The 12,500-nt window shown below is 36.8% G+C and overlaps 1 protein-coding gene and 1 long non-coding RNA gene across 2 annotated transcripts in view; one reads left to right on the top strand and one right to left on the bottom strand.

Annotated features, from left to right (window-relative positions):
• LOC118764215 overlaps positions 1–11,381 on the bottom strand; it is a 14,994-nt gene extending 3,613 nt beyond the window's left edge. Inside the window, exons 1-2 of the long non-coding RNA XR_005000006.1 lie at positions 11,309–11,381; positions 7,832–7,840 (exon numbers count right to left, since the gene is read on the bottom strand). This is a non-coding gene — a long non-coding RNA (uncharacterized LOC118764215). The remainder of the gene's footprint in view (positions 1–7,831; positions 7,841–11,308) is intronic.
• The window catches only part of LOC115214378 (uncharacterized membrane protein DDB_G0293934), a 321,487-nt gene that overhangs the window by 250,021 nt on the left and 58,966 nt on the right, over positions 1–12,500 (top strand). The gene's annotated exons all lie outside the window — the stretch shown is intronic.

Raw genomic sequence — 12,500 nt, 5'->3', positions numbered from 1 at the left:
AGAGAGACAGACAGAGAGACAGACAGAGACAGACAGACAGACAGACAGACAGACAGACAGACAGACAGACAGAGTTATATATTTAAAGGGCTGGGATATTTATAACGTTATGGATAGCTGAAATGATCAGTTAATTTTGAGGCAACAGATTTGTCAGACAAAAACTTTGAACAAAAAAGAAAAGAAAAAAGAGAAACAAAGAAAGAAAAATAAAAGAAACTAAACCAAAAGGATACATCGGTGGCTAGGACGCAAATAAGTTGATGAAGTATTAACTTTACACGACTACCATCCTCCTCGATTTGATAATTTAGTGATTTTTTAATAATTATTTTAAAAACTATTCTATAATATATTACTTAATAAGTGGTTATAAAAAGCTGCCTCGAAATAATATTATAATTCTGAAGAACATTTAAAAGTAAAAACTGAAGCATTGTTACTCTATGCTGACAATTGTATCAAATATATTGTCAAATCCCAACCATTACAATATGTAATACACATGTATCCTCATAGATATATAAAGGCATACATGTGCGTGCTAGAGTGTGTATCGTGAAGATCAACTTGACTGGGATTTAACGACAAATTTGCCTCCACTATCAGTATAGATTCAGACCAACATTAATTCCTTCAGTTATTCTTTAAAATGCTTTAAAATAATCCTTTCTACTATAGGCACAAGGCCTGAAATTTAGTGTGTGGGGTGGGGTGGGGGGCGAGGGGGGCTAGTCGATTACCTCGACTCCAGCGTTTCACTGGTACTAATTAATCGACCCCAAAACGATGAAACGCAAAGTTGATCTCGGGTGGAATTTGAACTCAGAACGTAGCAACGGGCGAAATACCTATTTCTTTACCGCCCACAACACAAGGGGCTAAACACAGAGGGGACAAACACGGACAGACAAACGGATTAAGTCGATTACATCGACCCCAGTGTGTAACTGGTACTTGATCTATCGACCCCAAAACGATGAAAAGCAAAGTCGACCTCGGTGGAATTTGAACTCAGAACGTAGCAACGGGCGAAATACTACTAAGCATTTCGTCCAGCGTGCTAACGATTCTGCCAGCTGACCGCCTTAAAGTACTTTGAAATAAGTGTTTTAACATCCCTTTGTGAGTATGTGTGTGTGTGTGTATTTGTGTGTGTGTGTATTTGTGTGTGTGTGTGTGTGCACTTATAAATTTTATATACATATATGATATACATACGAGTACACTTACTTTCTGTATACAAACGTTAATATGTATGTGCGTATATATGCCCATATGCGTGTTTGTGTGTGTGTGTGTGTGTGCATGTGTCTGTGTGTATGCGTGTCTGTGTGTGTGTGTGTGCGTGTATGACACATTCTGTCTCAAGATTGTGAGATTTTTATGATGATTTCAGTTTATGTATGTGTTTGAACGTACGCCCGTGCGCACATATATATATATATGCATAATGTGTTTCCAATGGGGAACATTATTTTTGCCATCATCTACTCTAATACCCTCAACATTATAATTGGCAATATTCTAATTGACACTAACTCATAAAAAAAAAAATCGACCTAATTAATTATTTCCTCCACATTTCTTCTTCATCTTTTTCAATCGACATTCATATTTTATGTATTTGTTCATTCACTTATTTGTGAAAGTCTATTGTTCTTGAAGAAAACAGCGGAACATAGGGAGAAGAGCATATGTGTGTGTGTGTGTGTGTGTGTTGTGTGCATGTGTGTGTGTGCGTGTGTGTGTGTGCGCGTGTGTATAAACACGCACACACACACTCACACACACAAATGCGCGCACACATACACATATGCATGTGGTCCCGGTTTATGTCTCTATATGTGAGTGTGTGATTGTGCATTTATATGTAGTTATGCATGTATATGTATATGTATATGTATATAACTATGTATGTATGTGTATGTGTATATGCATGTATGTATATGTATAAATGCTTGTACATATGTATGTATGTATGTATGTATATATATATATATATATATATGTATATAATTATATATGTATGTATGCATGTATTGATGTGTGTATGTATTGCTGTATGTATGTATGTATGTATGTATGTATGCATGCATGAAAGTGCACATGCATAGGAATATGAGTGTATGTATATATGTAATGTAAGTAAGTTTGTAGGTCTGCTTTATCAGGGTTGATTAACTTTAAAGAACAGGAATATCTCCACAAATTCCTCCCATCACCTTCACATTCACCATCGCTAATTATGTAGCCGTTGCAATCTGCTTCCACAACCACCATTGCCGTCATCAGTTGTAGCTCATTAATTTGTTTAGCTTTTTAATTGTTTAGCTAGTTAAGTTCCTGACAAATATTTGTCATTCTCTTGTGCGCTGAGCAAGGGAATGAGAATGAGGACGAATGAAATAGCTAGAAAGAAATTGAAGAAAGGTGAGAGGGACAAGTGAATGAGAGACATGCGAAGGATCAAAAGGAGAAACCGATCGAGTAACTGAAGTAATGGTTTTCAGTAAAGAACGAAATACAACATAATGGCCGAGGGGAAAATATCGAGGCGCAATGCATTCTATAAGTATTACTGAAGAGCAGTGTTTTTCAAACTTTTTGCTGGAGCGGAACCCCAAGGAAACATTCCACTGGCTCGAGAAACCCCTGTGCAATAATTTAATAGTCTTATGCACACATATCTGCACAGGAGACGTAAAAATTATTGCCGATTTTAGCAGTTTTGTAACTCCTTGCGGAACCCCTGGACTGTACTGGCGGAACCCTAAGGTTCCGCGGAACCCTGGTTGTAAACCTCTGCTGTAGAGACTCACATCCGTAATATAATGAGTTGAGGTGTAAACTAAATGATTTTTTTCACCAGTTTCATAGACAATAATTCCCTCTATGAGTATGTATAATCTATACAGAAGCAAAAGAGAAAACTCCTTAAGATCAGATGACTGACTTGTTTGGAGAATACAGACTATGGCAATTGAAACGTATGAAATCTTCAATAGGAGCTACTGGTGGAGTTGTGTGGCTTAGTGGTTAGAGTGTTGGATTCATGATTGTAAGATTGTGATTTCGATTCCTGGACCGGAATCTTGTGCAAAAGACTTCATTTCACGTTGCTCCGGTCCACTTAGCTGGCAGAAATGAGTAATTCTGCTACGGACAGGTATACCATCCAGGCAAGAATATACACGACAGAAACCGGGTGGCGGGCCCTATGAATTATTATTCGGGAAGGATCCATGTCCTTTATCCTATATAAATATGTGAATATGTGCGTTTGTTTGTTTGTGTGTGTATGTGTGTGTGTGCATAAATACATTTATACGTAAATACATACGTACATACATATTCACATTCATATATACATACGTACATACATACTTACATAAATACATACATACAAGCATACATATACGAGAGAGAGAGAGAGAGAGAGAGAGAGAGAGAGAGAGAGACCAGGCAGATGTAATGTTGATTATGAACGTCGACAGTACAACAGAGCAAAATATATTAGAAGGAAACGCTTTCTATACTAAACTTAAATAAATACTGAATGATCTCATATTTAAGTTGAAACTTTTCGATCAACTGGGACAACACAAGAAGTTAGAAGACAAAAACCTTCCTCTACACCTGTGATATATAATTAAAAAAATAAAATCTAAATAGCAACCTGATAACTTCAATAAAAAGTAACTAATTTTGTTAGAGACGGAGGGGTGTCAGGCATGCTATTGTATCACGGCAGAAACAGTGCAATGTGTGAACATGGATGAACGTGAAAGCTAGGGAATAATATTTTAAGTTGTTTAGACGTTACGTAAATTAGAGATAAATATAGTCGCTTCTAATTTAGGCACAAGGCCGGATATTTTGCGGGGTAGTGGGGACTAGTTGATCACATCTACTCAACTGCTCAACTGCGTTTATAAAATAAGTACCAGTGATTAACTGTAATTACTCTAGCGAGACCGAAAAGATAAAAGGTAAAGAAAACTTCGATGGAATTTGAACTCGGAAGAAACACCGCTAGACATTTTTCTCTGGTGCGCTCGTCTCAAAGATATAAATACAATAAAAGTAGAAATAAGTCTTAGTGGTTATGCTACTTGTACGCATGCGTAGTAAGTTATGGAATTAGGCAAGACATGTGTCTATTTCACAATGTGACTCTTTTTAGGTTTCTCTTTTGTTTTGGCGTCGAAAGTATTTATTTATATAGAAAGATTGAATAGGGGTATATACGCAACTTCACCCTTTCTCTCTTTATATTTCACTTTTCTTGTGCTAATGGATAAATGTAATTATGTTTGCTGTACGTTATGAATGAATTTACGTAGTTTTGTCTAACATTGTCTTTTCTGAGCATGCGTGAGCAGATGCCTCTGTACGTATATATATATGTGTGTGTGCGTGTGTGTGCGTGCGTGTGTGTGTGTGTGTGTGTGCTTGTATGTGTGTGTGTGTGTGTGTGTGTGTGTGTGTGTGTGTGTGTGTGTGTGTGTGTGTGTGTGTGTGTGATGTATGTGAGTGAGAGACGGTGCATGTAAATGTCTGTGACAAAATGTGAGGCAATTTGTTGATAAGCTTCTTCACAAAATAATTCTATACATATACCCTCATAGTACACACACACACACACACACACACACACATACACACACACACGCACATACACTCGCACGCACGCACTGCTATGTGTGTATGCGTTTGTATGCGTGTGTATGCGTTTTTATGCGTTTGCATTGCATGTGTATGTGATAGACTTATGCACATATTATGCATGTGTATATCATCGTGTGTCGCCTTACTGCATGTGTCAGAGAGCGCCTAATTTGTTTAGCAATCGGCTGTTTACAGAATGTGAGCTTACATGAGGCGCATGTCATATGCAATATACAATAAACTCATAATCTATATAATGTAATAGAATATTTCGGTTTCTAAGGGTATCTTTGCTATTTCGGCTGTTGGTAAGTTTGTCGAGTATACTGCCCAATTGAATCAACTAGCACGGACTATAAGCAGTGGAGCTAACCACTCTGTGTGATGGAGTAGGTATCTGTTGATAATTTATAATGGTAGTTTTTGCGAGCAACTCATACATTAAAGCATTCAGATGCATACATCTCTGTTTCGCTCTAAATAGGCAGTTTCTTCTTTAGGTTGTGTTTCATACACAAACATACACACACACATTCACACATGCACACTACACCACACTACATGACACATACACACAGAAATACGCATCATTTCGATCACATTAATGTTGAGTTCTAATCATCCATAGGAAAATTTCTTTGGCATGAGAATAAAGAATGTCTTTCCGTGGTCCGCTCGAAATCGGCAAGAAATACTAGTGGCATTTGTCCTTCAAATCACGCATCAAAGTTTGTAGAACTGTGGGATATTCTACAGAATATAATCGTAGAAATACAGAAAGATACGATGGCCATTGCTGGAATATATTTGATATTGAGTCTGCTCGACTAAGACAAAAATAGGGCTACAGAAAATAAACCATCTATGACGGATGAATGTATCAAGACATAGAAGTTGAAGCATGGCAGACACAAAGGCGCATACACATAAATACACACGCACACACATATACACATATATATACGACAAGCTTCTTTTAGTTTCCGTCTGCCAAATCCACTTACAAGGGTTTGGTCGGTACAAGGCTATAGCAGAAGACATTTTTCCCAATAGAATAAAGGTACTTTAATAACAAAGGCGCCAAGGTAGAGTCGGAGATAGCACACCTGTGTATTAACAATGTATACCCACACATATTAAAGAAAATATGGAAATATCTATCACAAGTGTAGACCAAAAACACCCAACGTAAACATGGAATTCCACAATAGTATACTCTGCTATGCAGTCCTCGGTCTACTGTAGTCTCCAGATCCAACACAGGAAAGGTTCCGAATGTGGTAATGTAAGTAATAACGCAAATGGCCCATTTGTATTATTACTTATATACATATACATGCGCACACACACATACATAGGTGTATGTATGTATATATATATATATATATATATATATATATATATATATATATATATATATATATATATATATATATATATATAAAGGGAAAGTTTACGAAAATAGACAAAAGACGAAGGTAGGTGGTGTACAAACAACAAATGTATTAGTATAGCGCTCAGGAATAGAAAAAGTCTTTTACGTTTCGAGCCTACGCTCTTCTACAGAAAGGTACACAGAAAAAACAAGGAGAGAAAAAAAAGATGTGTGTAGTAGCTAACGATATATATATATATATATATAATATATATATATATATATATATATATATATTATATATATATATATATATATATATATATATATGTGTGTGTGTGTGTGTGTGTGTGTGTGTGTCTGTAATTCAGTAGTCATAAATATATCTATGGTAAAAAGGACTGTTCAGTTTAATTAATTGCAGTTCATGATATTCCATTCTATCCCATAAATGCCTCAGACATACTTCACGCTAGTTAGGTGTTGATTGAATCACAGAAATTCAAAATAATAAATGTGATAGCATTAATAAAATATTTATTATGGTCGGTAATTAATTAAAATATTCTTCGAACTAGAACTTTGTGAAAATTGTTTAAAATTCTGAAAAAAAATTATTACTAATGTTTCCTAGTCACTTTCTGCAGCTTTTTTGTACAACATTTCTCAAATTCTATATCTAGTATGTTGACATATATCTATATTTATCTGTGTGTGGGTACGTTTACTGTAGCACTTGTACATATTTGTACTCAACGGCCTTAATTTCTTTCATTTTAACAGTAATTTTTTCGTGAATTGTAATTCTTCACCATATTTTTGTATCCATTCGGCTAAATACCAATCCTCTGGAATTATTTTTCTGTTCCTCTTTTAATTATTTTCCCCTGCATATATCGCCTCAGTAGTGCTCATATTCGGCATCAACCGTATTGATTCCACCAGACTGTTGTAGACATATATATATATATATATATATAATATATATATATATATATATATATATATATTATATATATATATAAATATATGAATTTTGTTAATTCGTCGTTCAACTCCATTCTTTCATATATTTATATTTAAAAAAAAAAACATACAAATTTCCACACGAAAGCACGTAACTTCAAACGTGTCTTCTCTGATGTGAATTTGCTACCCAGGTATCGGTTAACCGAATTATCCATAACAAGATAATTCATTCAACTACTCAAATATATATATATATATATATATATATGTATATATATATATATACACACGCGCGCACACACATACATATCTTTTATCTTTTACTTGTTTCAGTCACTTGTCTGTCACCATGCTGGGGTTTTCTAAAGCCTAGTACTTGTTCTATCGTCTCTTTTGCTGAACCGCTAAGTTACGGGGACGTAAACACACCAACACCGTTTGTCAAGCGGTGGATGGTACAAACACAGACACAAGCACATGCACACATATATATATATATATATATGACAGGCTTCATTTAGTTTCCGTCTACCAAATCCATTTGCAAGGCTATAGTCGGCCCGAAGCTATAGGTGCCCAAGGTGCCACGCGGTGTGACTGAGCCCAGAACCATATGGTTGGGAAGCAAGCTTCTTACCACAAAAATGAACTTTGACCTTACATTTACTTTTCACAAAGCGGTCAATAAATTCAGTGTGTAGAGAGCTCCCACGTGATGTTTCGATCTGCAAGAACTAGCAACTAAATCTCTTTCTAATCATGCTCTACCACCTTCAATACTATAGAAATGGTTTATTAGTCCCCCTACTCCTTAACACCAATAAACTAGATGGTCATGCCTTTGATCATAAACCAGCTCAATTAAGACTGACCGCGGGCTAAACAACACCACCTTCACTGTCAAAAGAAGTGTTCTATGACGCAAATTGTTACAGGTTGCCGAATGGGATGACGAGGCAGAGAAAGAGATGTTTAAGGGACAATAGGATTAAGTGAAAGTGTCACTGTAAATCCTATTGGTTGCGGATAATCGTCACCAGTAGTGCGATTAAGATTATAGCTAGCTTCCTACCACACACTTCGATTCATTCTCTTATTATCTCCCTTTTGTTTACACACACATACACACACAACCACATGCACGCACGCTTTCTTTTCCCCTCTCTCCTTTCTCTGTACCTTCACTGAAAGTAGTCCGACAACTGCAGTAAAGCCAACAACAACAACAAATGTTACGACTACTACAACTCCCATAAGGATACATAATTAATTAATTCATTAAAACACAAGATAAATTGAAAAGAGAACTTCAACGGTGTCAATGTCTAACCGAAATGACAAGAAAATGATGTGTGTGTGTGTGTGTGAGAGAGAAAGAGGATGCATGGTTCAGTTGTCAGGGCGTCGGGATTACAATCGTGAGGTTGTGAGTTCGATTCCTGGACCGGGCAGTGTGCTGTGTTCACGTTTTAATCGGAAGAGCATTTATGTGGCTTTTGGGATGTCATAAAAAGCAACCGAATTCTATCAACACATTTTTCTACTTTCGAAAGTGGTGGCGGGGGCACATTTGTTTACCGTTGATTAAAACAGACTCACTGGTTAGGAGTATTCCTACATATATAAAAAGAAGGAATTGTCTCGGCTGGAACGAATTTGATCGTGGCTCTGTTTGACTAGAGTTGATTTGGAGTAAACCGGAAAGAACTACATTAGGCATCACTGAGGGCTGGATGAAAAATCGTGACTAGATAGATGTAGAAGCCAGAAAGAAAATAGAAACAAGAAGTTAAGTAACACACAAGGGAACACGCACACACACATTGACATAACCGTATTGGTAAAGACGTTATATGGTTTCAGTTTTAATCCCAATACGCGGCACATGGGCAAGCATCTAATATTATATACCCGAGGCAATCGATCCTTAGTGAATATATTCGGTAAACGGGGGAGTGTATTATGTGCATACATGTATCTCTTTAGCTCTGGTTCGGTGGTTCTTTTAAGAAAAAAACGTACCCAATAAAAATGGTAGCCCATTCGAAAATAAGAACCCGCGGTTGATTTGAACGATTAATGCAGTCGCGGCGGTGCCCCTTCATGACCGCACTCCAATGTGTGAAAGAAAAGAACAAAAAATATATGCACACACTCACACTTAATGTGCGTGTGTGTTTGTATGTGTGTGCGTGTGTGTGTGCACACATATACACGCGCTTATGTAAATATATATATGTATATAAATATTCATAAAGATAGATAGATGGATGCACACACACACATACACACACACGCACACACACACACACACACATACACACACACACACACACACACACACACACACACACACACACATATATATATATATATATATGAAATTTTCGAATCTAATGAGGTGCCACGAAAGGTCATAGTTATTTAGGTGTTAACAAATTATCTTGCAAGGGTTGTTTCAGTAGGGTAGGTTAGGTAGATAATGTTGATGAAGATGATGATGGTGGTGGTGGTGGTGGCAGAAAATCGGAGGGCGCCATGATAAATAGCGAAACACTGAATGAAGGGCATGAATGGGAGAAGGTGAAGAGGTGGGTAGGTTGTCAAGGAAGGGAAGGTGAGGGTGATGATGGGGGAATAAGTAGGAAATACTTTCTTCATTTTTCTTTTCTTTTTTTATTTGCTTATTTATTATTAATTTTTTTGTTGTTTTTATTAGAAGAAAAGGTCAGACAAACTCAGAAATATACTAAACGGACGACGACGATTTTAGATAAAGATTAAGAAAGAAAGAAAGAAATAAAGAAATAAATTTGAACACGCAAAGAAGAAAAATATAAAAGAATAGTAAGAAAGATAGAAAGCTGGAGAGGAACTACCGAAATTATCGTCTGTCTCGGACGTGTTTCCAGTGTTTGTCAGTGCAGGTGGTGGTGGTGGCAAGCAGGGTGTGCTTAAAATAGGTCTTCCTTTCCTCTTTTATAGCATCTTATCAATGCTATCTTTTATATCACGTGCTACTCCTACCTTTTAAACTTCTATCTCGATCCTTACACCCCGCCTCTATTATCTCACTTTGATCTTATGCTCTTTAGGTTTTTTCTCTTTTTAGCTCTACCTCTGTGGTACATTCTTTCCTCTCTCTCTCTCTCTCTCTGTCAATATTTCTGACTGTCTGGCTATCTGTTTATCTGTTTATCTCTCCCGTCTTTTACCTTTGGTCTCTCCTTTTTTTCTCTGTGCATGTGTGTGCGCGTGTCTCTCTGTCTCTCTGTCTCTCTCGCTCTGTCTCTCTATCTCTGTTTCTGTCCTCCCTCTCAATCTGTCTTTCTCTTTTTCTCTCCCCTCTCTCTCTCTTACTTTCTTTCTTTCTTTCTTTCTTTCTCACAGCATCTCTGCCCCGCAAAGATCTGTATCCCACTATCAATTACTCTCCTGTTTTATCTCATTAGTCCTCTTAATAATGCATGTCTTTCCTTCAGTCTGACGTGATCATTCTTCACTCACTGCATGTATACTCATATGCAAGTATAACATGTATACACAAACACACACATGTATAAATGTATAACATGTATAAAATATAACATGTATAAAATATAACATGTACATGTGTATATACACACACACACACACATATATATATAGGTGTAAGAGTTGGTGTGTGGTAAGAAGTTTGCTTCCCAACCACATGGCTTGGGGTTCAGTCCCACAGTGTGTGGCACCTTGGGTAAGTGTCTTCTAATATAGCTTCGGGCCGACCAAAGCCTTGTGAGTGGATTTGGTAGATGGAAACTGAAAGAAGCCCGTTGTATATATATATATATATATATATATATATATATATATATATGTATGTATGTATATGTATGTATGTATGTATGTATGTATATGTATGCGTATGTATTTGTATGTCTGTGTTTGTCAACCTGCCTTCGCTTGACAACCGATATTGGTATATTTACCTCCTCGTAACTTAGCAGGTCGACAGTGGTGACCAATGGAATAAGTGCTGGGCTTACAGAGAATAAGTATTGGGCTCAGTTTATTCGACTAAAAGGTGTTCCTACATGGCCGCATTCAAATGACTGAAACAAATAAAACCTCTCAGCTTAAAACCTCTCAGTTGGTCCATAACATACATTTATATATATATATATATATATTTTTAAGGACCAAGTGAGAAGTTTTAAGCTGGAAGCCAGGGGGAGACGAGGAGCAGTAATTTGGTCACCTTTACTGACTCACTAACGGGTGGATGTTACAGTTCAGGGTCGAACAACCGTTCTATACCGTCTGGTGACATCAGTTCCTCCTGGCCAAAGCTCCATTCACTTTGGTGAGTGGAAAAAAGAACGTAGACAAATACAGGTACAAATACATATAACATAAATTCTTCATCTATTTAAATTACCTCCACCTCCAGTAGATGTCTTATTGTTTCCAAATGCCTAGTGAAAATAGAAGATAATCTCCAGAGCAGACATGCCATTAAGGAAAAGGACAGGCATATTATCTGGAAATAAGATGACAGTCGAATGCACGTGTTTCTGCCTCAATAAGTATCATCAGTACGGTTTTGTGCCTGAATACAAAGCATGCAATGTAAATGAATTCAAATAATATATCGATTTTAATATAAAATTTTCGATTTTATGAGGGGTTGCAGGAAAGAACGTACATTACATATTATATGCTGCCTACTTCATTTATGTGACTCTAATCTTTAAACTTACATGCTCTGGTCTAAGTACTAGTAATCGCTCCTGATGGGTGTGTTGTGTGTATATGGGTGTGTGTGTGTGTGTGTGTATATATTTTGTGTTTCATGTATGGTTCTATATGATTAAGCATACCATTTGTTCATAAACACGTGGATAGAGATACACATGTGTACATAGAGACGTGCAATTATGCATGCATGCACAACCACATACGCTTATACATACGCGTACGCACACACACACACACACACAAACACACACGTGTGTGTGTGTGTATCTTTGCGTGATATATGTATGTGTTTCTGTGAATATAGATCTGAACAAAATATGCTTACATCCGTTTGTTGACTTATTTGTCATTCTGGACCATCTTGTTAAACTATAAATCATTTCCCTAGCTCTTCCTCTCTCTCTCTCTCTCTCTCTCTCTCTCTCTCTCTCTCTCTCTCTCTCTCTCTCTCTTCTCTCTCTCTCTCTCTCTCTCTCTCTCTCTCTCTGTCTCCCTTTCTCTTTCTTTCTTTCTCCTCTTTTGCTTCCCATTTACATCAGCCTTTTGGTTTACTTTCATATTTTATTTTTCACCATCACCACCGCCACCAAAAACAACAATAATAAAACCATCATCATCACCATCGTCGTCGTCGTCATCATCAATATCATCATCATCTTCATCATCATCATCATCATCATCATCATCATCATTATCATCATCATCATCATTTTATTGTTAGAGCTTCAGATAATGGGCCTTGCTGTCTCTC

Source organism: Octopus sinensis, linkage group LG7 (assembly GCF_006345805.1).
Source record: "Octopus sinensis linkage group LG7, ASM634580v1, whole genome shotgun sequence".
NCBI lineage: Eukaryota > Metazoa > Mollusca > Cephalopoda > Octopoda > Octopodidae > Octopus > Octopus sinensis.
The sequence above is the reverse complement of the archived record's forward strand: the minus strand, read 5'-3'. Positions and strand labels throughout refer to the sequence as shown.